This window comes from Oryctolagus cuniculus, chromosome 13, assembly GCF_964237555.1.
Source record: "Oryctolagus cuniculus chromosome 13, mOryCun1.1, whole genome shotgun sequence".
NCBI classification, from domain to species: Eukaryota; Metazoa; Chordata; class Mammalia; order Lagomorpha; family Leporidae; genus Oryctolagus; species Oryctolagus cuniculus.
Genome location: NC_091444.1, coordinates 1,953,487 through 1,980,942, shown reverse-complemented (window position 1 = coordinate 1,980,942; position 27,456 = coordinate 1,953,487). Strand labels below are relative to the sequence as shown.

At 58.8% G+C, this 27,456-nt stretch overlaps 1 protein-coding gene across 3 annotated transcripts in view; it reads right to left on the bottom strand.

Annotated features, from left to right (window-relative positions):
* C13H1orf21 (chromosome 13 C1orf21 homolog) overlaps positions 1-27,456 on the bottom strand; it is a 143,259-nt gene that overhangs the window by 98,147 nt on the left and 17,656 nt on the right. The window contains exon 1 of one of the 3 annotated variants that reach the window (XM_070055038.1): positions 18,664-18,797. The exons of 1 other annotated variant lie outside the window; for it this stretch is intronic. The gene's annotated coding sequence lies outside the window, so the exon portion shown is untranslated. Of the gene's footprint in view, positions 1-11,595; positions 11,737-18,663; positions 18,798-27,456 lie in introns of those variants that run through there. One more of the 3 variants, XM_070055037.1, reaches the window with a different exon arrangement.

Below are 27,456 nucleotides of genomic sequence, written 5' to 3'. Positions count from 1 at the left end.
CTGCACACACACACACACACACACCCCTCCCCATCACTGTCCTGACCCCAGTGTGACTACTACTGCACACACACACACACACACACACACCCCTCCCCATCACTGTCCTGACCCCAGTGTGACCACTACTGCACACACACACACACACACACACCCCTCCCCATCACTGCCCCAACCCCCGTGTGACTACTACTGCACACACACACACCCCTCCCCATCACTGCCCAACCCCAGTGTGACCACTACTGCATACATACACACACACACAGACACACACACACCTCCCCATCACTGCCCTAACCCTAGTGTGACCACTACTGCATGCACACACACACACACACCCCTCCCTATCACTGCCCCAACCCCAGTGTGACCACTACTGCACACACACACACACACACACACACACCTCTCCATCACTGCCCTGACCCCTGCACCCCGGTGTAACGACCACGCACACACACACCCCTCCCCATCACTGCCCTGACCCCTGCACCCCGGTGTAACGACCACACACACACACACCCCTCCCCATCACCGCCCTGACCCCTGCACCCCGGTGTAACGACCACGCACACACACACCCCTCCCCATCACCGCCCTGACCCCTGCACCCTGGTGTAACGACCACGCACACGGCAGCCATGCAGTGTGGGTAGTGTAATCATTTAGAGAGGAGTCCAAGCTCACAGGCGGGTGTGTGTGTTGTGCTCGAAGTTCCAGGAAAATGGAGTTAAATGATAAGGCTACTTTGGTTGCAAAAACCGTTGAGGTCATATCTGTGACGGCTTCAGAAAGTGCACGGGGATTTCAAAATTTTTGGCCTCCCCAAAAACCTTATGTTCTCATTCCCCTTCCATTCTTGGGGCGCCCTCCTCTGCACACGCCACACCGCTTCCCAGGCGGGCCTCGGGCAGCACTGGACGGCGGCCCCCACCAGGGCCCGGGCCAGCCCCCTTGGACTCCAGGGCCGGCTGTGCTGTGTTCAAGGAAGGCCCCGGAGCCCCCATAGAGCACATGCTCACGACGGCCACACAGGAGGTCACGTCCCCCAGAGAAGCCGGGGGTCAGTGTGGCAGTCCCGGTACAGCCGCTGGAGCACACGATCCGGCACCCGCTGGTGAACACAATGCCAGACTTAAAGGCAGAGACAGACATCAGAACAGCCCAGCACCGCACGCAGGGCCCACGGGGCAGGCAGAGGTCCAGGGGAGCACACAGGCAAGGGCTGTGACGCTGGCCTGGCTCGGGGAAGAGCACAGCTTTTCCACACACACCTGTCCTGACGGCAGCCTCAAACCACAGTGCGCTGCCGAAGCACACGGGAGCCAGCAGGCTGCGCCGGCACCTGCGCCGCCGGCATCCCCCACGAGTGCCGGTTTGAGTCCCGGCACTTCCGCTCCACCTCTCTGTTCATGAGCCCGGGAAAGCAGCAGAGGACGGCCCAAGAGCTTGGCTCTCTGCACCCACGGGAGAGACCTGGACGGAGCCCCAGGCTCCCGGCTTACGTGAGGCCCAGCCCGGCAGCTGCGGTCACGGGGAGTGAACCAGCGAAGGAAGATTCCGTCTCCCCTTCCCCCCTCTGTAACTCCGCCTTTCAAACAAGAAACTGGACAGCGAGGGAGAACAGAGCTTCCAGGAGGTCAGAGGTCGCCCAGCGTTTACACGTGGGAAATGCTGACGGCCTTGGCGTTAAGTTCGGAAGCCCTGGCAGCAGCCACAGCTGCTCCATTCTTACTTGACCCACACGTCGGATCCACACGTCTGTGCAGACGGACACCTGCCTGCCGCGTCCCTCTTCCACTCCAAGGCTTTGTTCCTCACACACGGTGCCCAGGAAGACGGAGACAAAGGGCAACCCGGACGAGCAGAACTTTGGAGTCGAGGCCTGAGCGTGTTCTAGGACCAGTCAGTGTCACAGCCCAGAGAGCTGGAACAGCCTCCCCACCGCACCACAGGGCGCGGCCAAACTGGCAAGTGCTGCACCCACGCAAACTCCCCCACATTCTGGTCCCAGAGCTGCTCTGTCCCAAGAGGATGTCAGCCAAGGGGGTCACTTAGCACTGCACATGAGAAAGACATCATAAGTCACCTAAGCTGCAATGCAGACCTGCGCTATGCGTCACGCACACGGGGACGCGGCCACACAGGGGCAAACTGGCTGACCCCGGGCCCGGCTGCTAGTAGAGCCAGGGCCTGGCCTGAGTCTGCCAGCTGCCAGGACCCTGCCCACCCCCCGTCCCGCCATGGGGGCTGTCGTTCCCAATGGCCACCCGTGTACCCCACGGTCCCGACGCGGAAGGCTCTAAGGCAACCCTTGGACATCCTCCCATGTAAGCCGCCACCGCATGACACACCATCACCCCCGCTGTACAAACCCCGGCTAAACGGGCCTGCACATCCTCATGGCCGCACTCCGTGAAGTGCTCTAAGCCAGACCCAACAACTGAGACCAGCTCAGGATCACGGCCGCTCCAGATCTGCTAATGAACTCCCAGCAGGCTCAGAGCTGCCCTGTGCTAAACATAGCTCTCCCCATTTGGCCACCGCAGGCAGTCTGAGCGGAGCGGGAAAGATGGCCGGCTCTGCCAGCCGGCTCGTAACACGGGGCCGAGACGACCCACCCCACGGACCACCCTGCGGGATTCACACGAAGTCACGTATGTGCTCGGTGCACGGAACCGCCCCGCGTGGTTCCAGCGAGCACACGACGACGACGGTGCACCTGCCCTCCTACCCCGGCTCGGGGCAGATGCGCGGAAAAGCCTCCTTTGGGTCAAGTAAGAATGAAGGCGCTGACAGAGCGGTGAATGAGCCTGAATGCTGCCGCCAGCCCCAGCGGCAGCAGCCTGGAGTGAGTCATGGATCTGGGGGCTGATCTGGCGTCTGGTTCCCAGACGCCTCAGATGGCTCCTCTCCTCCCAGGAATGCTAGAAAATCGCTAAGTATTCTTGGGTGCGGCAAAGGTTTCAGAAAAGCACTGTGAGGATTAATTAATGGAGAACGAGAAGTAAGACACAGCGTGGTTAAATAGGGAAGCGGAGAGACGCGGTAACTCACTAAAAATAACTCACTCGCAAAGCCGAGAGGACGCCCGCAGCTCCCGGGCATGGAAATTCCCACAGCCACAGAGGAAGCTCTGTGCCGTCGGGGAGGGCACCGACGCCCCCCAGCAGGACCGCAGGTTCCTGGAGGTGCCGGGTCCAACAGGCGCGTCACGTGGGCCCTGCCCCTCCAATCGCGGGGCCCTCTGCCCCGGGGCACCCGCAGAAGGTGGCCGGGCTTCCAGCCGGTCCCGGACCTGGGAAAGGTGAGCCAGGTTTCCTAGCAGCATTCTGTCTGCACTGCTGGGTGCACCCCCGCGTCAGGGACTCGCACAGCACCGCTCTCTCGCTCTGAGCCCACGGCTTCCCCGGCGGGGCCGTGAGGCACGGGAGCGGTCCCATCACACCGCACGAGAACAGCGAGGCCAGTCTGGCGGCACCAGACTCCCTCAAGGCAAATGCGCAGACAGGCTCCCCTAATACCGAAAAACAAAAAAAAAAAAAAAAGAAAGAAAGAAAAAGAAAGAAAGAAGCCGGCGTCTCTCCTGCGCTGCGGGCGTCTCGCACGGTCATCAGGACCTGTCGTGGAGAAATCAGAGTCCACCCCCACCCCACCCCCGCCTCTTCACACCCCGCCCCCCCCCCCGAGCTCCTGCCCACAGCAGCCTCGGGCTCAGCCGGAATCAAGAACCCCAGCCCAGATCCCTCGGGCCCCTTCTTTGGAGAAACTCGCCAGCTGTAAGGAGTTACCTCCCTCTCATCTTTTCCACTGTAACCCACGAAACCTCAAGGAGGGGCTGGCGCTGTGTGCAGTGGGCTAAGCCTCTGCCTGCCGCGCCGGCATCCCACATGCGCGCCGGTTCATGTCCTGGCTGCTCCTCTTCCAGTCCAGTGCTCTGCTGTGGCCTGGGAAGGCAGTGGAAGATGGCCAAGCTTGGGCCCTGCACCCATGTGGGGGACCTGGAAGAAGCTCCTGGCTCCTGGATTGGGAGCAGCTCAGCTCCAGCCATGGCAGCCACTTGGGGAGTGACCCAGTGGGCGGAGTCTCTCTCTCTCTCCCCTTCTCTCTGGAACTCTGCTTCTCAAATAAATAAGTCTTTAAACAAAAACAACCTAAGGAACCCTAAGGTTTGCTTCTGCGCCACCTTCCCTGCCTTCTTCATTTCCATCCCCTTGGGAACAGAAGGCCACGCCCGGTGATGGACGCATGTCAAGGACTTTCCCAGTCCAGGCGTGGTTGGCCACACCCACTTCAACAAAATCACAACATCTGTCACGCTTCTCTGCTTCCTGACACGCCGACGTGGACAACAGCGCTTCTCCACGGGCGGCTGGGTGAGCCCCAACTCCGCCAACCCCGCCTTCCCGCGACGGTCACCTGTGAAACGGCCACGGGGGGCAGGACCAGGACACAAGCAGGCGCCACCGCGAGCGCACAGACGGGCTGGCACGGGAGCGGTTTGCAGTGACCCGTCCTGCATCTGCAGGCACCATGGAGGCTCGGCCAGGCGTTCCCGTGCTGGCTCTTGCTGGCGCTCTGCAGCCTGGACACAGCTTCTCCAGGGCCTCAGAAGCGCAGCCCGGACCCTCCAGGCACGTGCCATCCCGCGAGGGACGGCGACTGGCCAGTGGAGCTTCCCAGCCAGCGACGGCCTTAGGACGCCCATGAACCACCCCTCCACCCTGGGACACCATGCCCCGGCCCCGGCTGTGTCCGGCACTGCCTATTCCCCCACCGTGTCTTGCCAAGGCCAGGGTTTCCTGGGGCACCTTGAAGCAAATGAATGCCGGGAAGCCCGTGCAGCACCGGAGCCGTGCGGCAAGAGGGGCCGGGCTGCTCTTCCCCCTCTTCGGTCACCAGCCAAACCCATGGGAGCAAGAGTGACCCGGACAAACTCCGAGAGCCCCCTTGGTCTCAGGTTCCGGAAGGGGAGGCACAACCCAAGAACGGCGGCTGCCTTGCACCCTGCTGCCCACCTTGGCCCAAGGTGACGCCAGGAAAAAGGCTCTGGTGCCCCCGCAGCACCCAAGGGCACAGCAGTCCAGGCGGCCCGCGCGGCCCCTTCCCATGTCCGCCTGTTCACCTTCCTGCAGGAAGCCTGCTCGGAACAACAGGATGATTTGGCTTCCAGAAAAGAGGGGGCGGGGAGAGAGACGCTGAGACCCAGACAGATGGCCTCCAGGGCGACTCAGCCCTCAGCTGCTGAACAAAGCCAGAGGGTCTCAGCACCCATGGGCTCCTGCCACCCAGCCCCCTCTCCCGCACAGGGGCTGCAGGTCCCCGGCCCTGCAGGTCTGAGCTCAAAGGTGCCGTCCTCAGAGCGAGCAGAAAGCACTCTCCTCTCCCCAGACGCTCAGCATGCTGACATCATCGAAGCCCCGTTTCCTTAGGGGTGGTGGCCCCTGCCCCAGCCCCGCCCCTCGGCCTGCAAGTGCTCAGGAGCTGTTGCTGGAGTGAGGAGTGAGGACGTCCCGGAGGGCAGAAGGGCCTCGCCGTGTCCCCAAGCCGGGGCCAGGAAGGTTGAGCAGGGCCCTTCTCTGTGGGTGGCACTGGGTCCCAACGCAGCTCTGCCCAGCCCGGATGGCGACAGACAACCCGTCCATCGCCAGCTCTAGGTGGGCCCCAGGCTCTGTGCTGACCACTCCCAGATCGTCACACCCCAAAGCCTTCGGCCCTCACCTTGGACCCATGCGACGACACACTTGTAAACAGGGCCGGAGAGGGAGAAGTACGCGGTGCCCCCATGGCAACGCCACCTGTTGACCCGCGTCTGCTCCAGCCAGTGTCCTGCCCCCCACCCCACCCGGCACCAGCCACGGCCTGTCCTCCTCCCCTCACCCCTGCCAGAGCAGCACCACGCGACCACCACGCTGTCCCCTCCCCGTTGTCCCTGCCAGCCATGGCCACAGGGGCCCCGTGGTCAGCACCCCTGTGCAGCCACCTGGTGCAAACAGCCTCCTGCCTCCCACGGTTTGGGGCCTTGTCTTCCCGCCAGTGCACGGCGGGTCACCTACTTCAAACACCACCCAGCACGGAACGGCTCTGGGACATGGTGCCAGGGCGGCAGCAGAGACTGACCTTCCACCACCGCGTCCCCGCCAAACACAGCCGGCCCTCAGAAGCCCCCCAGCTTTCCCACCTCAGCCACGGCATCCAGGAACACAGGGCCACACCCAGAGAACCATGACTCACACAGACACACACATTCACATACACACACATACACACACAGAGACACACAGACTCACACACATTCACATACACACATATATACTACAGGCACAAACAGACACACACAGACACACACACACATTCACATACACACATCTATAATACACAGACACACACAGAATCACATAAAAATACACACACACACACATTCACATACACACATATATACTATAGGCACACACAGACACACATGCAGACACACACACAGACTCACACACATTCACATACACACATTCACATACACACATATATACTACAGGCACAAACAGACACATACAGACACACACAGACACACACACTGACACACAAGACTCACACACACATTCACATACACACATATATAATACAGACACACACACATTCACATACACACATATATAATACAGACACACACACACATTCATATACACACATATATAATACAGGCACACACAGACACACACACAGACTCACATATATAATACAGGCACACACAGACTCACATACAAATACACATACACAGATACACACAGACTCACACACACATTCACATACACACATATATACTACAGGCACAAACAGACACACACATATATAATACAGGCACACACACACACTGACTCACATAAAAATACACACACACAGACACACACACATTCACATATACACATATATACTATAGGCACACACAGACACACATGCAGACACACACACACTGACTCACACACAAATACACATACACAGACACACAGAGACTCACACACCCATTCATATACACACATATATAATACAGGCACACACACAGATTCACACACACACTGACTCACAAATACACAGACACAGACACACACAGACTCACACACACACATTCACATACACACATATATAATACAGGCACACACAGACACACACAGACTCACATACACACAGATTCACACACAGAAACATACACACACACACACTAATATACATGTTCACATACACACACGTAATACACACATACACACACAGACTCATACAAATACACAAACACAGACACACACACTGACTCACATACACACATATAATACAGGCACACACAGACACACACACACACTGACTCACATACAAATACACAGACACAGACACACACAGACTCACACACACACATTCACATACACACATATATAATACAGGCACACACAGACACACACAGACTCACATGCAGACACACACACACTGACTCACACACACATACACATACAGACACACACAGACTCACACACCCATTCATATACACACATTTATAATACAGGCACACACAGACACACACACACTGACTCACATACAAATACACAGACACAGACACACACAGACTCACACACACACATTCACATACACACATATATAATACAGGCACACACAGACACACACAGACTCACATACACACAGACTCACACACAGAAATATACATACACAGACACACAGACTCACACAATACACACACATTCATATACACATATATTCACATTCACATATAATGCACACATACACAAATACACACACTCATACACATGCTCTCACAAATACATACATGCACACATGCATATTCACACACACAAATACAGACACACACAAATACACATAAAGACCCACATATACACTCATATACACACACATAAATACACACAGACTCACATAATACACATACACAGACTCACATAGATACACGTATACATACTCGCACACATACTCCCACAAATATACATACACAATCACAGACACACACACAAATACACATACATGCACATACTCACAGACACACACACGCATACTCACATACTCACAAACCTATACAGACTCACACTGGCACATACACACAGACACAGATACACACATATACACACGTATACTTACACACAAATGCACACATGCACGTGTACGAACACATATACACACACTCGTACACACACTCGCGCGCACACACACTCTCTGCCTACAAACACTGGTTCTCTCCTGCTCCAGACCTGGCCCAAGCCCTGTGTATTCCGGGCCCAGCAAGGGCTGCTGTCACCATAGTAAAAACGTGACTTTGGCACATTGGTCGTGGCAAAGCCGTGACACCAGGATCCCACCCTGGAGCCTGGGGCGAGCCCAGATCCCTGATGACACAGCTGGGAGAGCAGTGGAAGATGGCCCCAGTGCTCGGGCCCCTGCACCCACCGGGGAGAAGCTCCTGGCTCCTGGCTCCGGCCTGGCCCAGTCCCAGCCATTGAGGACTGAGGTCATTTGAGGAGTGGACCAGCAGATGGGAGATATCGCTGGCTCGCGCTCTCTCTCCCTCCCTCCCTCCCCGCCTCCCTCTCTCCCTCCCCCCCACCCTCCCTCCCCGCCTCCCTGTCATTCTACCTGCAAAGAACTAGCTAGAAGTCAGTGAACTTCTGGGGTTTCTCGGGCATGAAGGGAGCAGCTGCTGGAAAGGTTCCCAGGGATGAGACCGGAGGGCACCACCTCTGGGCCTGGAGGGCGAGGTGGGGGTGGGCTCCCAGGGCCACAGGTCCAGACTAAAGTCCCTGGTCCTGCGTGGTGGCCACCGGGCCACATGTGGTTCCTGATGTGACTGGGCCACGTGTAAAAAGGTATTATTTGGATAAACTGACTTAAATACTTCATTAAACTAACTTCACCTATTTTCATGTTATAATAGGACAGATGACCGGTGTGGCCTATGATCCCGCTGGACAGCAGTGTTTTACAGAGATGAGAGACAAGGGTGAAGGGCCCTGTGGGCAGTACCACGAAACGTCCCAGGTCAGGGGCTCCGTGGGCAGTTGGTGTGTTCAGACCTGCAGTCGCCACGCAGGCAGAGTGGACATGGCACCCTCACCGCCTCTGGAAGCAGTTCCTGCACGCCTTACCCTCCCCTTCCCCCGAGCTCCATTCCCGCAGCCTGAGCAGAGGGAGGATTTTCCACGGCCGCCGTGGTCTGGGAACCGGGCAGGGAAGACTCCAGGGCGTGGCTGATTACACGCGCACACGGCTCTTCCAACCCTGCAGCCAGGAGAACGGCCGCTGGGCCTGCCACGGACGAGGAGGCCACGCACGTCCCCACCCCCAGACCGCAGAGCGCCTGCCACGGCTGCCCCAAGGGAGGGGGACCCCAGGCCCTGCAGGAAGTGCACGCACCTGGGTCTGGGGGCTCCTGACCCTGTTTCGGCTGAGAACACCAAGCCCACTTGGGCTTCACCCAAGATCCCAGCCCGGATCCCAGCATCCCAAGGGCAGCAGCGAGGAAGACCTAGGGAGCAAAGGCCCTAGAATTTGCGTTTTGCTCCTGAAACATAACGGAAAACAGCAAATTCGTATTTGGGGTCCTCTGCTCCCACTGGAAACGGCGGGAGCCACGCCGAGGAGCCACCAAGGGGCTCGGACCCCAAAGCCGGCTCTGCCCTGTGTCCCGGGCCCGGCACAGCCTGCACGGGAGCCCAGCGGCTCTGCATTCTTCCTCTTCCCCTCAGAGGCACCAGACCGGAGGAGAAGAGATGATGAACGGGAACACTTATACATACTCCCAGGCTGACGAGAACCAGAGAGGAGACGCAGAAAAAGCCGGAATTCGGGCTGGCTGTTGGCGAGCGCTGGGGATAACAGGTCCCAACGCCGGAGAATTCCAGAGCTGCTCATCAGATAAGAAAACGAGGCCGACTGCACATTCAGATCTCACCCGATGTGGCCTCATGGGCCGACTGCACATTCAGCTCTCGCCCGATGCTGCCTCATGGGCCGACTGCACATTCAGCTCTCACCCGATGCTGCCTCATGGGCCGACTGCACATTCAGATCTCAGCCGATGCTGCCTCATGGGCCGACTGCACATTCAGCTCTCGCCCGATGCTGCCTCATGGGCCGACTGCACATTCAGCTCTCGCCCGATGCTGCCTCATGGGCCGACTGCACATTCAGATCTCAGCCGATGTGGCCTCATGGGCCGACTGCACATTCAGCTCTCACCCGATGCTGCCTCATGGTGCAAACGCCTGTTTTTCAAAACGTGAGCGACTGGCGGCTAATTAAGCCTGTTTGGGAATGGTGGACGTTAGCATGGTTATCATCACCGTGTTAGGAGTGGGGGGAGACAGACAGTCTCACGAGCGGGGACACGCCTAGACGGCCGACTCCTTGGACGCGAGGACAGGGGGCCGGAGCCTCTCCCCACCCCGCGGGCACCTGTCCATCGCCAGGTCACAGGGCACAGACTTGAATTTCTGATGCTCAGAGTACAGCACACAGGACCTACACATATGGAAAGTCGTTTGCCAAAGACACTAAAAGAGTAAGAACGCACCAGCATTTCTGGGACGCACTGCTGCTGCTGCTGGACCCGGATGCTGTCCGCTCTCCTGACCTCCGGGGCCCTCACACTCTGCACAGCCCCAGTCCTCGCTCCCCCCCAGGTCTCTCCGCACCCCAGCACCGCAACCGTGTCCATGGAAACGCGTTCAGCGTCCGCCCGCTCTCCTAAATTAAGTCAGCTGCCTACAGTCCCCACAGCTTCACAGAGATGCGTTTCTTCTTTTTATAAAGAAAACAATGACGTCATCCCTGAGTGCCAAGAACCCCGCCGGGAGCGTGGGGCAGGAGCTGGGCGCGGCACCGCACTCAGCTCCCGGCAGCCCCGGATCCGTCACCCTCCCGGGAGCCGGCAGCGTCTCGCGGAGGCTGAGGCCGGGGCGGCCGTTTTCCTCAGCCACCTCTGTCCCTCACATCCCAAGGCCACCACGCCGGGCTCTGGGGTCCTCCAGAGAGGAAGCAGCTCTCGGCCCGGGGCCGCTCACGGCTTCCTGCCCCCGTCAGGCCCTCTGAAACACCCACGGGAAACAGAACCCGCTCCAGAACACAACAGGAAACCAGAACCATCCGAGCATGTGAACACCCGCTTCGGTCTGCAAAACCTTGTGGATCCACAGCCCCGGCGGCTCTGACGGCCAAAGGTCACGTTTTATCCACTCTGGCACGGCATGGGTGTGGCTGGTCCTGCCAGCTGCCTCCCCGTCCCAGCCACGGGCACTCTAACTGCAAAGGAAAATTCCCCAGGGCATGACAACGGCTCTCTGATCGGCCAGGCTGTGGGAAAGACCCCGGGCCCTCGGACACAACAGAATACATAAGGGCCGGAGCCGGCGAGAGGGAGCCCCGGGACCCTCCATCAGAGTGACCGTCTGACCACGCTGTCCAAACGCAGTTACCTGTCTGTGCCGAGACTCGGAGGAAGAGCAAGCGTGAGAAGAGGGAGCCATGCCACTGCCTGCGAGGCGGGGACGAGGGGGGCAGGCTCTGCCGGTGGGACGCATGCTGACTTACCGAGTCCGCGCCCCAGGAAACCAGGAATGGCCCGCGAGCAGAGAGCAAAAGACAGCGACGAAAAACAGCCCGTTCTCTGACCCCGTCCCAGGCCCTTCCTGTCCCAGCGGCTCTGGGACCGCCCCAAAGCCCTTCCCCAGGCGGCACACGTGCTCACCTGCAGGTCCCACCCATGGCCCCCACACGGAGAGCTCCACCTGGGACAGTCCTGAGGGCAAAGACAGGCGCGGGAGGGCTGGGCTCCGTCCCGTCTCACAGACAAGGAAGCAGAGAAGTCCCTCGCCCAAGGCCACGCAGCTCAGCCAAGACGTGAACCCGGGCGACTGGACGGATCCCGTTCCAGGGAAGCCACTGGGCGCTGCGGCCTTGCTCGGCCGGATGTGGGTGGCCACCCGGGAGCTCGCACCTGTGGGCAAGGCAGGATGGCAGTGCCGGCAATGAGCTGGGCACGAGGAGGGGACAGCCACCGGGGGCCGGGGCGAGCCCCGCCTCAGCCGGCAGGCAGAGCTGAGGGGCCACCAGGTCGTCAGGGGCACCCATGTCGACCTCGTCACTTCCCAGACGCGGACCCGGGCCAGGAGAGGTCCCCTCACCTGCCCACAGGCCCAGTCTGTCTCCCTGGCCGGCCAGCGCAGACGGCAAAATAACCTACAAAGGAGAAAAGGCAGCCCCAACCGCGAAGGGCCCTGGGGTTTCAGCAACACAAGACGCTGGCGTCAGGGTGTGTGCCGGGGGTGGGGGGCGGGTCCAGGAGACGAGACGCATGGGTCCCTGCCCTGGCCGCACAGGCTCAGCACCTGCCGCAAGCAGCAGGCCTCAGGTGGACACACGGAGTGCCCGGCGCACATGCACATCCTGGCTGCACCGCGTCCCTGGAGAGCAGGGGAGGGTGTGCTCCAGTGTCAGGCCTGGCACGACGCGGTGAGTGACAACAGAGAATTATCTGTGCCACGAAGGAAGGTTCCGGTTGCTCAGAGAGCGGCGCGAGGGGGACTTGTGAGAGCAGGTGCCACTGGAGCCCAGGACGGAGGACGCGAGGCCTCTGGCACAAGGCAGGGGCCTGCAGGTGGGGCCGGGAGGCTTGCGGCCCTGTGGGACTCGGGATCTCAGAGCGCAGGGCAGGAGAGCCAGGGGCCAGAGGCCGCGTGTGCGGAACAAAGCAGAGGGGACGGCAGCAGACCCCAGCCACGTGTTGTCCCGACAGAGCCCAGGGTCGGCCCTGCCTGAGTGACCCCTGGAGGAGGAGCTTCCCGGCACAGCCCACGTCTCCTCATGGCGTCTCCTCGGCTCCGCCCGCCGCCCCTGTCCTTGGCATTGGCTTCCCCTCCGCCAGGATGACGCAGGAGGGGACCGAGAAAAGCTGCCAAGTGCACAGCCCTGGGAGGCAGAGCAGCATCAAAGACCCCGTGGAGCCACTGGACACCCTGACAGGCCGGTAGGGGTCTCGGGGAAGGGTTCAGGGGGCTCCCCGGCAGCCACAGAGGACGGCTCTGCCGAGTGCCATGCGCAAAACTGCGCGGGCTGCACCAGCCAGTGCGCGGATCCTGGCTTCTCAAAGCTGGCCCCTGACCTTGTCCGTGCACACGGACGTCCAGCAGCAGAGGAGGTGGGAGGATCCCTTGTCACAGAGGGCTGCCGGGCACGGCAAGAGCAGACAGGGCTGCTGGGGCCCAAGGGCAGGGTGGCTGCGCCCCACGCTGTCTCACACGGCCACACGGCCACGCTGAGGTCAGCGCGGCTGATCTGGGCTGACAACTAAGGACGCTGACGCACGGTCACTCAGGCATGCGGGCTGGAGCCAGGGTCACACCCAGGCCTCATTCCCTGCTCTTTCCCAACCAAGATCAGACAAAACCAACGGTGACATTTAGCAGACGCTGAAAAACAGCCACCAGAGGTTGCAGAAGCTGTCGCTAAGTGCAGGAGAACAGCCGGCCCCACCCACGGGAGGAGGCGAGGCCGGGCCTGCCGACGACCACGCGGAGACCACGGCACCAAGGCACACGGCCTGGGTCTGCTCCCAGCTCCATGTCCTGTGACGCCCACCGTGGGGTGGCCACCACGGGGGCCGGGGGCTGGCACGGGGCCCGGCACATCCTGATCTCACTGGCCTTCCCTAGTTCCCATCATCGTGGCTCCCTGCCAAGGTCAGCTCATGCTCAGAGCTCCACGCGCCACGCCCGCCTCCACGCCTCTGAGAGGTCCTGGGAACTCCCAGCACGCCTTGAGGGTGTGTCGGGGAGGGCAGTCTGAGAAAGCACCCGTCCTGCAGGTCTGGACGCTGGCGAGCCTGCGTTCCTGCGTTCCTGCCCCAGTTTTGTCGCTAACTCGCTCTGTGATCTCAGGCAAGTTGTAACTTCCCGATGACGCAGATTCTCCCTGTACGTGACGAGGGCTGAGACACATGGGCTCCAAGGACTCTGGAGTCGCACTCAGCTCAGCCCTGAAATATGACCAGTCCCGCCTTACAAGATCCTTCCAAGGGAACTGGAATTTCAAAAAAAAAAAAAAAAAAAACCCAGTATGCTCCATGACAGTTTGCAAAGATGATAAAAGCTGTCACACCAGAGAGCACACTTAGTGCAGACAGGGAAACCACAAGAGGGGACCAATGAGAGAGGCTGAGGCAGGCAGGTTCTGGCTCAGGCTAAGGGAGAGAGAACTTTCCAACAGTAAGTTGAATGATGGATGGATAATGGATGGATGGATGGGTAAGTTGTCCAGTGACACACACCACGCCCAACCCCCAGAGCTGAGATACTCAAGGGTAAGGCTGTGGCATTCAAATGGACGGGATATGGATGGAGGACGGATGGGCAGATGGATGAATGGATGAAGGATGGATGGTTGGACGGATGGATGTATAAAAGGAAGGTAGGTAGGTGGATGGATGGATGGACGATGGATGATGGATGGATAATGGATGGATGGATGATGGATGGATGATGGATGGGTAATGGATGGATGGGTAGATACACGGATGGATGGGTAATGGATGGATGGATAATGGACAGATGGATTATGGATGGATGGATAGATACATTGATGGATGGATGGGTAATGGATGGATGATGGATGGATGATGGGTAATGGATGGATGGATGATGAATGGATAGATGGAGACATGGATGGATGGGTAGATACATGGATGGATGGATGATGGATGGATGGATGGATGATGGATGGATACATGGATGGATACATGGATGGATGGGTAATGGATGGATAGATGGGTAATGGATAGATGGGTAATGGATGGATAGATGGATACATGGATGGATGGATGGATGATGGATGGATGGATGATGGATGGATGGGGGGATGACTAGAGGGAAGGCAGGCAGGTAGGTGGATGGATGGATAACAGACAGATGGATTATGGATGGATGGATAGATACATTGATGGATGGATGGATGGATGATGGATGGGTAATGGATGGATGGATGGATGGATGATGGATGGATGGATGATGGATGGATGGATACATGGATGGATGGGTAATGGATGGATGATGGATGGATGGATGGATGGATGGGGGGATGACTAGAGGGAAGGCAGGCAGGTAGGTGGATGGATGGATAATGGACAGATGGATTATGGATGGATGGATAGATACATTGATGGATGGATGGGTAATGGATGGATGGATGATGAATGGATAGATGGAGACATGGATGGATGGGTAGATACATGGATGGATGGATGATGGATGGATGGATGGATGATGGATGGATGGATGGATACATGGATAGATGGGTAGATACATGAATGGATGGATATTGGATGGATGGATGATGGATGGATGGATGGATACATGGATGGATGGGTAATGGATGGATAGATGGGTAATGGATGGATAGATGGATACATGGATGGATGGATGGATGATGGATGGATACATGGATGGATGGGTAGATACATGGATGGATGGATGATGGATGGATGGATGATGGATGGATGGATGGATACATGGATGGATGGGTAATGGATGGATGATGGATGGATTATGGATGGATGGATGGGGGGATGACTAGAGGGAAGGCAGGCAGGTAGGTGGATGGATGGATGAATGATGGATGGATTATGGATGGATGGGGATGACTAGAGGGAAGGCAGGCAGGTAGGTGGATGGTTGGATAATGGACAGATGGATGATGGATGGATGGGGGGATGACTAGAGGGAAGGCAGGCAGGTAGGTGGATGGATGGATAACGGACAGATGATTATGGATGGATGGATGGATGGATGATGGATGGATGGATGGATGATGGATGATGGATGGATGATGGATGATGGATGGATGGATGGATGGATGGATGATGGATGGATGAATGATGGATGGATGAATGATGGATGGATGAATGATGGATGGGTGAATGATGGATGGATGGATGGGGGGATGACTAGAGGGAAGGCAGGCAGGTAGGTGGATGGATGGATAATGGACAGATGGATGATGGATGGATGACGGATGGATGGGTAATGGATGGATAATGGATGGATGGATGATGGATGGATGGATACATGGATGGATGGGTAGATACATGGATGGATGGATAACGGACAGATGGATTATGGATAGATGGATGGATAGGGATGACTAGAGGGAAGGCAGGCAGGTAGGTGGATGGATGGAAATGGATAGGGCATGAATGTGAGGAAGGACGATGGACAGGTGGCAGGTGGGTGGATGGACAGACGGACAGAGGGAAAGCGGAGCTCCCGAGGAGCAGTGAGCCCCCCTCTGGGTGTGCTCAGGCGCCAGCTGCTGGGGGCACTCAGAATGGATTTCTATCCCACGGAGGGGCTCCACTAACGGTGGGATCGGTTCCCTCCCCCTCCCCCCTCACGACTCATCCTGCACATCCCTGTCAGGTTAACCTGCCCGAAGCAAGTTCTGTTCTGTGGGAGCCTCCAGCGCAGGTGCAGACCTTGCAATGCTCCCCCGCTGCCTGTTCAACTACCACCACGTCCCGGCGGTCCCGGGACCGCAGGCCTTTGGCCCACTCTGCCTCAAGGGTTTCTACGCATCTCTCAAAAGCCAGCTCAGGTCCCTCCGCAGCACGAAGCTGCCCCTCCTTCCCCACAGCCCACACACACACAGTACCGTGTGTGCCACTGCACGGCACTCAGACAGTGGGAGAGGAACGCAGGGGGACAGGTCTCTCCCTAAGGCTGTGAGGTCTCCGAACGAGGGAGGGGTCTTCTCTTCTGCACCCCAGCAAGAAGCAGAGTCCCAGACCATCCTGGTAGTTCAAGAATGATAGTAACAGCAATAGGAACTGTTCATTGCCCGTCATAAACCAGGCCTCCTCTTAAGCTCTGATCCCATTATCTCCTTGGTCTTTATGGTCCCCCTACTGTGCTGTCTGAACAAACAAGGAAGCAGAGGCTGGAGGGAGGGCAGATCATCTACACAAGACACAGACCCCTCTCCCTGCACAGGGCCACCGTGGCACTCGGCGCATCCGGCACACCCCAGCACCGGGGCAGGAGGGCCGGTCTCTGCCTTCCAGATGCTGCCGGCTACCCTGTGAGACAGACCGACCCACGGTCACAGCACAGCCCTGCAACGCCGCTGCCGGGGAGGACAGGAAACAGCAGCAACAGAGACTTCCAACCGTCACGCACCCACCGTGCGCTGCCAGTGCCGGGAGCCGCAGCACCAGGCCCCCTACACAAACGGCACAGGGAGTGCAGCTCCTGGGGCCCAGGCGCCACGTTCAGGGCCCCAACTGCCTCTCTCAGTTGCCCTCTGCACCTGAGCGCCGCACCTGTGAAGCCAGAGTAGCATACTTCCCACTCACGGGATGCTGCAGCCGTCAAAGGCGCAGCCTGTCTCTCCCAGCTCAGCCGTGCACACGTCAGTCCCCTCCACAGTGCTCACACATGCACACGCGTGAACACGCATGACGGGGCTCCCCAGCGTCTCTCTCACGCAGCAGCGATGCTGGAATGAGACGCCCCAGTCGGCAGGCAGCCCCGCTGTCGCCAGCGCTTCCTACCCCACCCCACGGGTCACTCGGCGTCGCCATGAGGGAGGGAGTTGTGCTTTATCACCCACAACGGCAGCCCCACCTAGGCAGGCGAGAACCAGAGACGGACAACCGGCGCCCTGCCCAACAAGCACCCCACTTCCTGGTCTCCCCGCCAAGCTGAGGCGGCACAGGGCAGGTCACAGGCACTCGCACACAGCAAGCTTCCCCTGGGGCCAGCACGCCGTCCCACAGCCTGGAGGAAGTGCACGCGCCTCACGCCCACCTCTGGTTTGGTCCAACTCCCCGAGGCGGACGCAGAGAAAGCTCAGGAGCACCCACGCCACCCGGCGTCTGCTCCCTCTCAGAGTGGCGGAACACGGCCAGACGACCAAGACACCCCCAGAGCTGGCGCATTGTCCACCCCCAATTAGCAACATGGCGTCTGAGGATCAACCCTGTGCATCATAGCGCTCCGCATGGGCTGAGAAACTTACACACGTACGGCTGACCAGGACTAACGAGGGTGGGGCGTGTTTCAGACAGTAACTTATTTTTGGCCAGGTTAAGCAACATGGAGGATAGAGTTCACGTTAACACCAGTGAGACAGCTTGGGGCTTCCACAAAGCAGGGGTAGGGCAGAAAGACTGGGCATTGAGTGCTGGCTGCGCCTAAAAACAAAGAGATGGGGCCGGCCGGTTAGGTTGCCATCAGAGCCGGCATCCCGGCTGCTCCACTTCCCATCCAGCTCCCTGCTAATGCACCTGGAAAGCAGCAGAAGGTGGCCCAAGTACCAGGGCCCCTGCACCCATGGGAGAGCCAGAGGAGGCTCCTGGCTCCTGGCTTCAGCCTGGCCCAGCCCCAGCCATTGCGGTCATTTGGGGAGTGAACCCCTATATGGAAGACGTCTCTCTGTCTCCGCCCCTCCCTGTAACTCTGCCTTTCAAATAAATAAATGAATCTTGTCAAGAAAAGTGGAAAAGGCCTGGCACACAGCAAAGCTACCGCCAGACACCACAGCACTGCCTTAGGTAGAAGCGGCGTCTCAGGCTCCGCCTGACCACCCCGAAGCCCTGCCCCCAAGGCTCACCAGACCCGGGGGACGGCAGCCTAGCACAGCATCACCGCCGCGTCCGCGTGGAGACCCGGCGCCCAGGGAACACCGGCCAGCTCTTGGCCTCCGCACGTCACTGAGACGCACGGACCCGTGGAGTCCACAGCCCAGCGACAGGATGTTTTCCAGATCTTCCTGGAATTCCCTTCCATCGCGGAAGTCTGGCCCCCGCAGCAGCAGACCCAGCTCATGAACCCTGACCCCAGTGTGCATGCCACGCCCAGGGTCTACACCTCCGGCGATCCTGCTCCAACTGAGTCAGCTCTCGGCTCCTCGGCCAGGACCCTCCCCTCACCCAGCCTCTGAGTCACAACCGCGCAGCCCGCCTGGGCCCCCACGGCTGTCCACCCTTTGCCCAGCCTGGCACCTGCAGTCGCGTGGAGTTAGAGTCGCTGGGAACTGCAGGTCCTTGGCACGCTCTGTCTCCTCCTTGTCCCACGGCGCTCAGCACGTCCACCCAGGCGGCAGAACTGGCTCATCCGCTGTGGCTCGTCCGCTGTGTGCGCGCTTTACTGTCTGCTCCCCTCCTGGGGCTGGGATGAGTCTGTGCATTTCCTCAAGGCCCAGGCGCGGCAAGTGCACGCGAACGTGTGCACAACCAAGACCAGCTGCCGTCCAAACTTCCTAGGGCCCCATAAGGAACTTGCAACCCTGGGCCTGTGGGAGTGAGGTCCACTCACGGGGCTGGACTGGTCACCCAAGGGGGGACTATTGAAAGCAAGGTCACCCCCACGTCGGCCCCTTCTGCCTGCAGATGTCCACAAAGGCCGGATCTGGCCAGGCTGAAGCCAGGAGCCAGATCTGGCCTTTGTGGACATCTAGGGAATGAACCAGTAGATAGAAAAGACCTCTCCCTCTCCTCTCTCCCTCCCTCTCCCTCCTCTCTCTCCCCCTATCAATCTCCCTCCCCCTCCCTCCCTCTCCCCCTCCCCCTCCTTCTCTCCCTCCCTCCCTCCCCCTCCCTCTCTCCCTCCCTCTCTCTCTCTCCCCCTCTCCCTCCGTCTCTCTCCCCTTCCTCTCTCCCCCTCCCTCCCTCTCCCCCTCCCCCTCCCTCTCTCCCTCCCTCTCTCCCCCTCCCTCTCTCCCTCCCTCTCTCCCTCTCCCTCCATCTCTCTCCCCTTCCTCTCTCCCTCTCCCTCCCTCTCTCCCTCTCCCTCTCCCTCTCCCTCCTCTCTCCCTCCTCTCTCTCTCTCTCTCTTTCCCTCTCTCCCTCTCTCCACCGAATCTTTCTTTGGAGATTTTTAAAGATTCTAGGGTATAATTAATCACACAGAGAAAAGTGGCCTGAAATATACGAACACGGGAAGGTTTAGTGAAGGAAGCCCTGCTTCTAAGTAGACCATGGTCATCCTTACGGAACTATCTGACCCTGCCCCACCCAGGCCAGCAACCCCAGGGCATGGAAAGGACGGCACGGCCTCCGGAACCCAGCGCTGGTCTCCCTGAAGGCTGCTGTGGGGCCAGAGCTGCCCCGGCCGCCTCTGCCCCCGCCCCCCCAGCCTCTGCCTTCCCGGCCACCCCCCCCCCGCGTCTTCCCCTCCCCCCACCTGACTCAGGAAGAACAATCTGTGTGCAAGTACTGGGACACGGAGTGGGGCGGTTAGGGGTGGGGGACACCTGTCACGGGCCCCGGGCTGGGAGCCCCTGGGAAGCCCCTGGGCCACGCTGCCTGCCCCGGGCAGTGCACTGAGGGCCCTTCCTGCCAGTCAGCACGGTGCAGGGACAGAGGCTTGGACGCCTGGCGCGAAGGAGGCAGGATCTGTGCTCTCAGGGCCGGGGCCCGGCTTCTCTTCAGGATGGACAGACGGACAGCCTACACCCGCCACCCACTTACTCGAATTCATACAGGCTGGGAACAGCCCCTCCTCCGTGACCAACACACACGTGGCACACGTACACACACACACACACACACACACTCTCATGGGGCCAGGTTGCCCCACCCTCCCGCCAGCCCCGCTGGCTCCAACTCGGCCCCGGCGCCGTCTCACCAAATCAGCCCTGCGAGACGGGAGGGGACGGTAGAGCACACAAGGAGCACCTGAGCCGGGCTCGGCGCCCTGCACGGCACCACACGGAAACCAGTTTTCCTGTACTTAGTTCCGCACGTTGAGCTCAGAGCTCTACAATCAGGCTGCACATCAACGCCAGGAACCCCTCCCGTGGTAACGGCCAGCGTCCCCCACTGTCCCGGCCCGGACGGCAGCCCTGAGTCTCAGCTGCCCAGGCCTGCGGCCGCAGACGTTGTGAACGCCCGGGGAGGTGAGGGGCAGCCGTGCGCGAACAACGTCCCCGAGGAGGCGGTGCCGAGCGCATCCCACCCAGCACGCAGACCCCGCTGCGGGGGCTCGCCCGCCCTGGGGTGACGGAGGCAGCTCTCGGCTGGGACCCTCTGTCTGTCCCGACGCCGGCAAGGCCACGCTGTGTGCAGGCAGCTTTCTCTTCACGGAGATGTCCTGGGCGCCCCACCCTGCCGTGGCCACCGCCCTGCTCAGCCTTCCCACCGCCACAGAGGCAGAGCTGTGTGAGCCGCCGAAGGCGGAGCATAATCACCCAGAGCTCATGGATACAGAAACACACACACACACACACACACACACGGACCACATCCCATCACATATGTGGTCTCACACGCATGCTCACACACACACTCAGCCCACACTGCATCACATACACAGTCACACGCACTGACTCTCACTCACACACATGCACACAGGGACCACATTCAATCACATACATGGTCTCACACACACACACACGGACCACATTCCATCACATACACTGTCTCACACACACACACAGAGACCACATTCCATCACATACATGGTCTCACACACACACGTGGACCACATTCCATCACATACATGGTCTCTCACACACACACACTCTCACGGCCCACACTGCATCACATACACAGTTACACGCACTGACTCTCACTCACACACATGCACACAGGGACCACATTCGATCACATACATGGTCTCACATGCACGCTTACACACACACACACAGCCCACACTGCATCACATACACAGTCACACACACTGACATACACACACAGGGACCACATTCCATCACATACACGGTCTCACACGCATGCGCACACACACAGCCCACACTGCATCACATACAGTCACACACACTGACATACACACACAGGGACCACATTCCATCACACACACAGTCTCACACGCATGCTCACACACACTCACAGCCCACACTGCATCACATACACAGTCACACGCACTGACACTCACACACATGCACACAGGGACCACATTCCATCACACACACGGTCTCACACGCACACTCACACACACTCACAGCCCACACTGCATCATGCACAGTCACACGCACTGACACTCACACACATGCACACAGGGACCACATTCCATCACACACACGGTCTCACACGCACACTCACACACACTCACAGCCCACACTGCATCACAGTCACACGCACTGACACTCACACACATGCACACAGGGACCACATTCCATCACACACACAGTCTCACACACACGCTCACACACACAGCCCACCCTGCATCACAGTCACACGCAGTGACCCACACTCACACAGAGGCCTCCCAGACAAGGCCCCTCTGGTCCTCGCCTCGCGTCCTCGGTGCCGCCTGCGAGCAGCCACCACGGCTCCCAGCTGCGCTTGATGCAGGAAGCACACTGCAGGCCTTGAGAGCCAAGCCGGCGCGGGCAGGCAGGCGGTCAGCCGGGTCAGCCGGGGAGTCGTGCGCCCGGCTTCTCCTGGGTCGGCCTGGTGTCTGCTGGCCGCTGTCCTCGGTTCTTGTTTGCTTTTAAGCAACAGGATCTTCGGCAAAGTCACCAAAGCGCCTCAAGCTGACAACAGCATTCTGCACTGATGCACCACACGTGTGCATGGACGTCATGAGTGCAACACCCACGCGTGTGCACAAACATCATGAGTGCAACAAGCAACATGCACGTGTGTGCATGGACATCATGAGTGCAACAAGCAATGCTCACGCGTGTGCACAGATGTCATGAGTGCAACAAGCTGACACATGTGTACGATGTCATGAGTGTAATGAGCTGACACACATGTACATAAGAGCAATAAGCAACACATGTGTGTACACGGACGTCATAAATGCAATGAGCTGGCATACATGTGTGTTTGCAGACGTCATGAATGTAAAAAACAGCAATGCACACATGTGTGTGCACAGACATGAATGCAACTGACACACACGTGTGCATAGATGTCATGAGTACAACAAACAGCTGATACACACACTTGCGTGCACGGATGTCATAAATACAATAATGAGCTGACGCACACGTGTGTGCACGGATGTCATGAATGCAATGAGCAGATGCACACGTGTGTGCACAGATGTCATAAATGCAATGAGCCGAGGCACACACGACTGTGCACACACATGATACATGCAGTAACGGACAACTTCATATGATGTGACATTTGACCGACTCTCACAGAACTCTGAGCTCCCCCGAGGTCTCTGGAGTTGAAATCACCCACTGAGCGCACACAAGCACTGAAACACAGACTTCCTTGAGGGAACAGGCACTGAGTGAAAGAACCGTCCCATTAGCGTGAAGTGGCTGTAGGCGGCGTTTGTCCAAAACACAGACCCAGCAAACGCGGGCAGAGCGGGCACCACCTCCGCCCCTCAGCCGATCGTCTCCGTGATGACGGCTCCGGCCTGTGGACGCCCAGCTCGTGCGGCCACCCCCGGGCTGCGCAGCTGGCATCCACCTGTCACCAGGCTGCTCCACCAGGTAGAGGAGCAGGGGTCCTGTTACGTCCCCTCCCCTGCCACTGGACAACGCCTGGCCCCTACTGACCGTTAGCCTGCGCGAGGGAGTGCAACTTACAAACTCAGGCACTGAGATTCACGGTGAACAGCAAAACGCAGACTTCAGGCCCGTGCCGTGGTCCCTGCACCCTGTCAGACTTTCACCTTTCAGATCTATTTATTTGAAAAGCAGAGTGGTGGGGGGAGAAGAGGGGAGGCAGAGAGAGACAGAGAGAGACAGAGAGAGAGACAGAGACAGAGAGACAGAGACAGAGAGAGACACAGAGAGAGACACAGAGAGAGAGAGAGAGAGCGCACACGCTCTTCCATCACTGGCCCACTCCCCAAGTGCCCACAACAGCTGGGGCTGGGGTCTCCTACACAGCGTGGATGCTGCTTCCCGCGTGCACATTAGCAGGAGGCTGGATGGAGGCAGAGACAGCTGCTGACGCCAGGCACCCTGCGCCACGACACGCGCCCACTCCACCTTTCCCCTTAAGGAAACACGGCACGGTTTCTCTCCGCGTGTCCCACTCGCCAACTCCACTCTGCTCTGTGCTCTGGGGCCATTGATAAGTAAAACGAGGGTTCCTGGAACTCCGCACCTCCGTGCCACATCAGGCAACGGGCCCACCAAGACGGCTACGAGGTGGCAAGCACGCGGGCAGCACACAGCTCAGACGGACAGGGCCGAACACCGCTTGGGATGGTGTGCAATTTAAAACTTTGAAATTATCGTGGCCATCTCCCATTCTCACTGCTGGGCTGCAGCTGACGGCAGGTGACTGTCCTACAAAAGGCGGGAGCCACGCACCCCCGAGGAGGTCATGAGGGGCTCGCTCTGCACACCCGTACGGTGCCGGTGCCAGCGCCCCGAGAAGACCCCCACCACAGGAACGCCTCCTCTGGAAGGGACCAGCGCTCACGGAGGTCGGCACGGCCTGGGTCGGAGAGCGGAGGTGCCCGGCGGAGACACGGGCCGCGAGCCACAGTGCTGCTCACAGCTCCCCTCTCTTCCACGCTGTTCCAGGTCCACTAAATGGATTCCACGACTCGTGAACAGTCAGCGTCTGTGGGCTGGGAGGCGCAGACCCACATGCTGAGGTTTCTGACACCACCTCCATCCATCAGAACACGGCACACAGAGGAAGCCAATCCCAGGCCCCGGGCCGGGCCTCCTGCCTCGGACGCTCCGTGGGGACAGCCCTGGCACCGTCACCCACACCTCCCAGGTGGTCCCGACCTTTGCTGAGCCTGGAAAGTCAGCAGTCACAGGAAATCAAGGCCAAAGAGGCATCGCTTTGCAGGGCCGCACTGCTCATTCGCAGCAGAGCCCTCGGCGGGAGTCTCTGCCCCCTGTCTCCCCTCGCCTCCTTTCTAAGTTTACTGCGGAGCAGAGACAGAGACACACAGAGGGACAGAGCTCCCACCTGCTGGCCACTCCCCAGCTGCCCAGGGCTGGGCCAGGCCGAATCTGGAAGCCAGGAGCTCAACCCAGGTCTGCCCCGTGAGCAGCAAGGACCGGTGTACGCGAGCCATCAAGCGCTGCCTCCCAGGTGGGACAGGGGCAGGGTGGGGAGCACACCCAGCAGCTCCAACATGGATGCGGGTGTGCGAAGTGCGCCCTCAGGGCTGCACCAAACCCCACGCACGCCAGTGATCTCCAGGCACAGAAAACGCCGACGCTCCCACCCGTCTCCAACCAGGATGCCACGGAGAGGAAGAGCCACGTCTGAGCACGGGCAGGGGCACTCAGCACGCTGCCCATCATCGTTCACATCAACGCCCCAAGGACACAGGAGGCCAGCCACGTTAACTCCCCACCCAGCACCAGGATCTGGGCAGAGACGCATCCTGCTGCAAGGCTGTGGGTGTGCACACGGACTACCATGTGACCCACATCACACAGACACACGAGACTGTGGGTGTGCACACGGATGACCATGTGACCCACATCACACAGACACACGAGGCTGTGGGTGTGCACATGGACGACCACGTGACCCACATCACACAGACACACGAGACGGTGGATGTGCACACAGACGACCACATGACCCACATCACACAGACACACGAGACTGTGGGTGTTCACATGTACAACCACGTGACCCACATCACACAGACACACGGGGCTGTGGGTGTGCACACGGACGACCACGTGACCCACATCACACAGACACATGAGATGGTGGGTGTGCACACGGACGACCACGTGACCCACATCACAGGACACACGAGGCTGTGGGTGTGCACATGTACAACCACGTGACCCACATCACACAGGACACACAAGGCTATGGGTGTGCACACAGACAACCATGTGACCCACATCACACAGGACACACGAGGCTGTGGGTGTGCACATGGACGACCACGTGACCCACATCACACAGACACACGAGACGGTGGATGTGCACACAGACGACCACATGACCCACATCACACAGACACACGAGACTGTGGGTGTTCACATGTACAACCACGTGACCCACATCACACAGACACACGGGGCTGTGGGTGTGCACACGGACGACCACGTGACCCACATCAGACACATGAGATGGTGGGTGTGCACACGGACGACCACGTGACCCACATCACAGGACACACGAGGCTGTGGGTGTGCACATGTACAACCACGTGACCCACATCACACAGGACACACAAGGCTATGGGTGTGCACACAGACAACCATGTGACCCACATCACACAGGACACACGAGGCTGTGGGTGTGCACATGGACGACCACGTGACCCACATCACACAGACACATGAGACGGTGGATGTGCACACAGACGACCACATGACCCACATCACACAGACACACGAGACTGTGGGTGTTCACATGTACAACCACGTGACCCACATCACACAGACACACGGGGCTGTGGGTGTGCACACGGACGACCACGTGACCCACATCACACAGACACATGAGATGGTGGGTGTGCACACGGACGACCACGTGACCCACATCACAGGACACACGAGGCTGTGGGTGTGCACATGTACAACCACGTGACCCACATCACACAGGACACACAAGGCTATGGGTGTGCACACAGACAACCATGTGACCCACATCACACAGGACACACGAGGCTGTGGGTGTGCACACAGACAACCATGTGACCCACATCACACAGGACACACGAGGCTGTGGGTGTGCACACAGACAACCACGTGACCCACAAGACACAGGACACACGAAGCTGTGGGTGTGCACATGGACAACCACATGACCCACATCACACAGACACACGAGGCTGTGGGTGTGCACACGGACGACCACGTGACCCACATCACACAGTCACATGAGGCTGTGGGTGTGTACACGAACAACCACGTGACCCACACATCACAGGACACACAAGGCTGTGGGTGTGCACACAGACAACCATGTGACCCACATCACACAGTCACACGAGGCTGTGGGTGTGTACATGGACGACCACGTGACCCACATCACAGAGGACACATGAGGCTGTGGGTGTGCACACGGACGACCACGTGATCCACATCATACAGGACACACAAGGCTGTGGCTGTGCACACAGATAACCATGTGACTCACATCACGCAGGACATGTGAGGCTGTGGGTGTGCACGTGGACAACCACGTGACCCACCTCACACAGACACGCAAGGCTGTGGGTGTGCACATGGACGACCATGTGACCACATCACACAGGACACACGAGGCTGTGGGTGTGTACACGGACAACCATGTGACCCACATCACACAGGACACACGAGGCTGTGGGTATGTACACAGACAACCACATGACCCACATCACACAGACACACGAGGTTGTAGGAGTGCACATGGACAACCACATGACCCACATCACATGGGACACACGAGGCTGTGGTGTGCACACAGACGAGCACATGACCCACATCACACAGACACATGAGGCTGTGAGTGTGCACACAGACGAGCACATGACCCACATCACACAGACA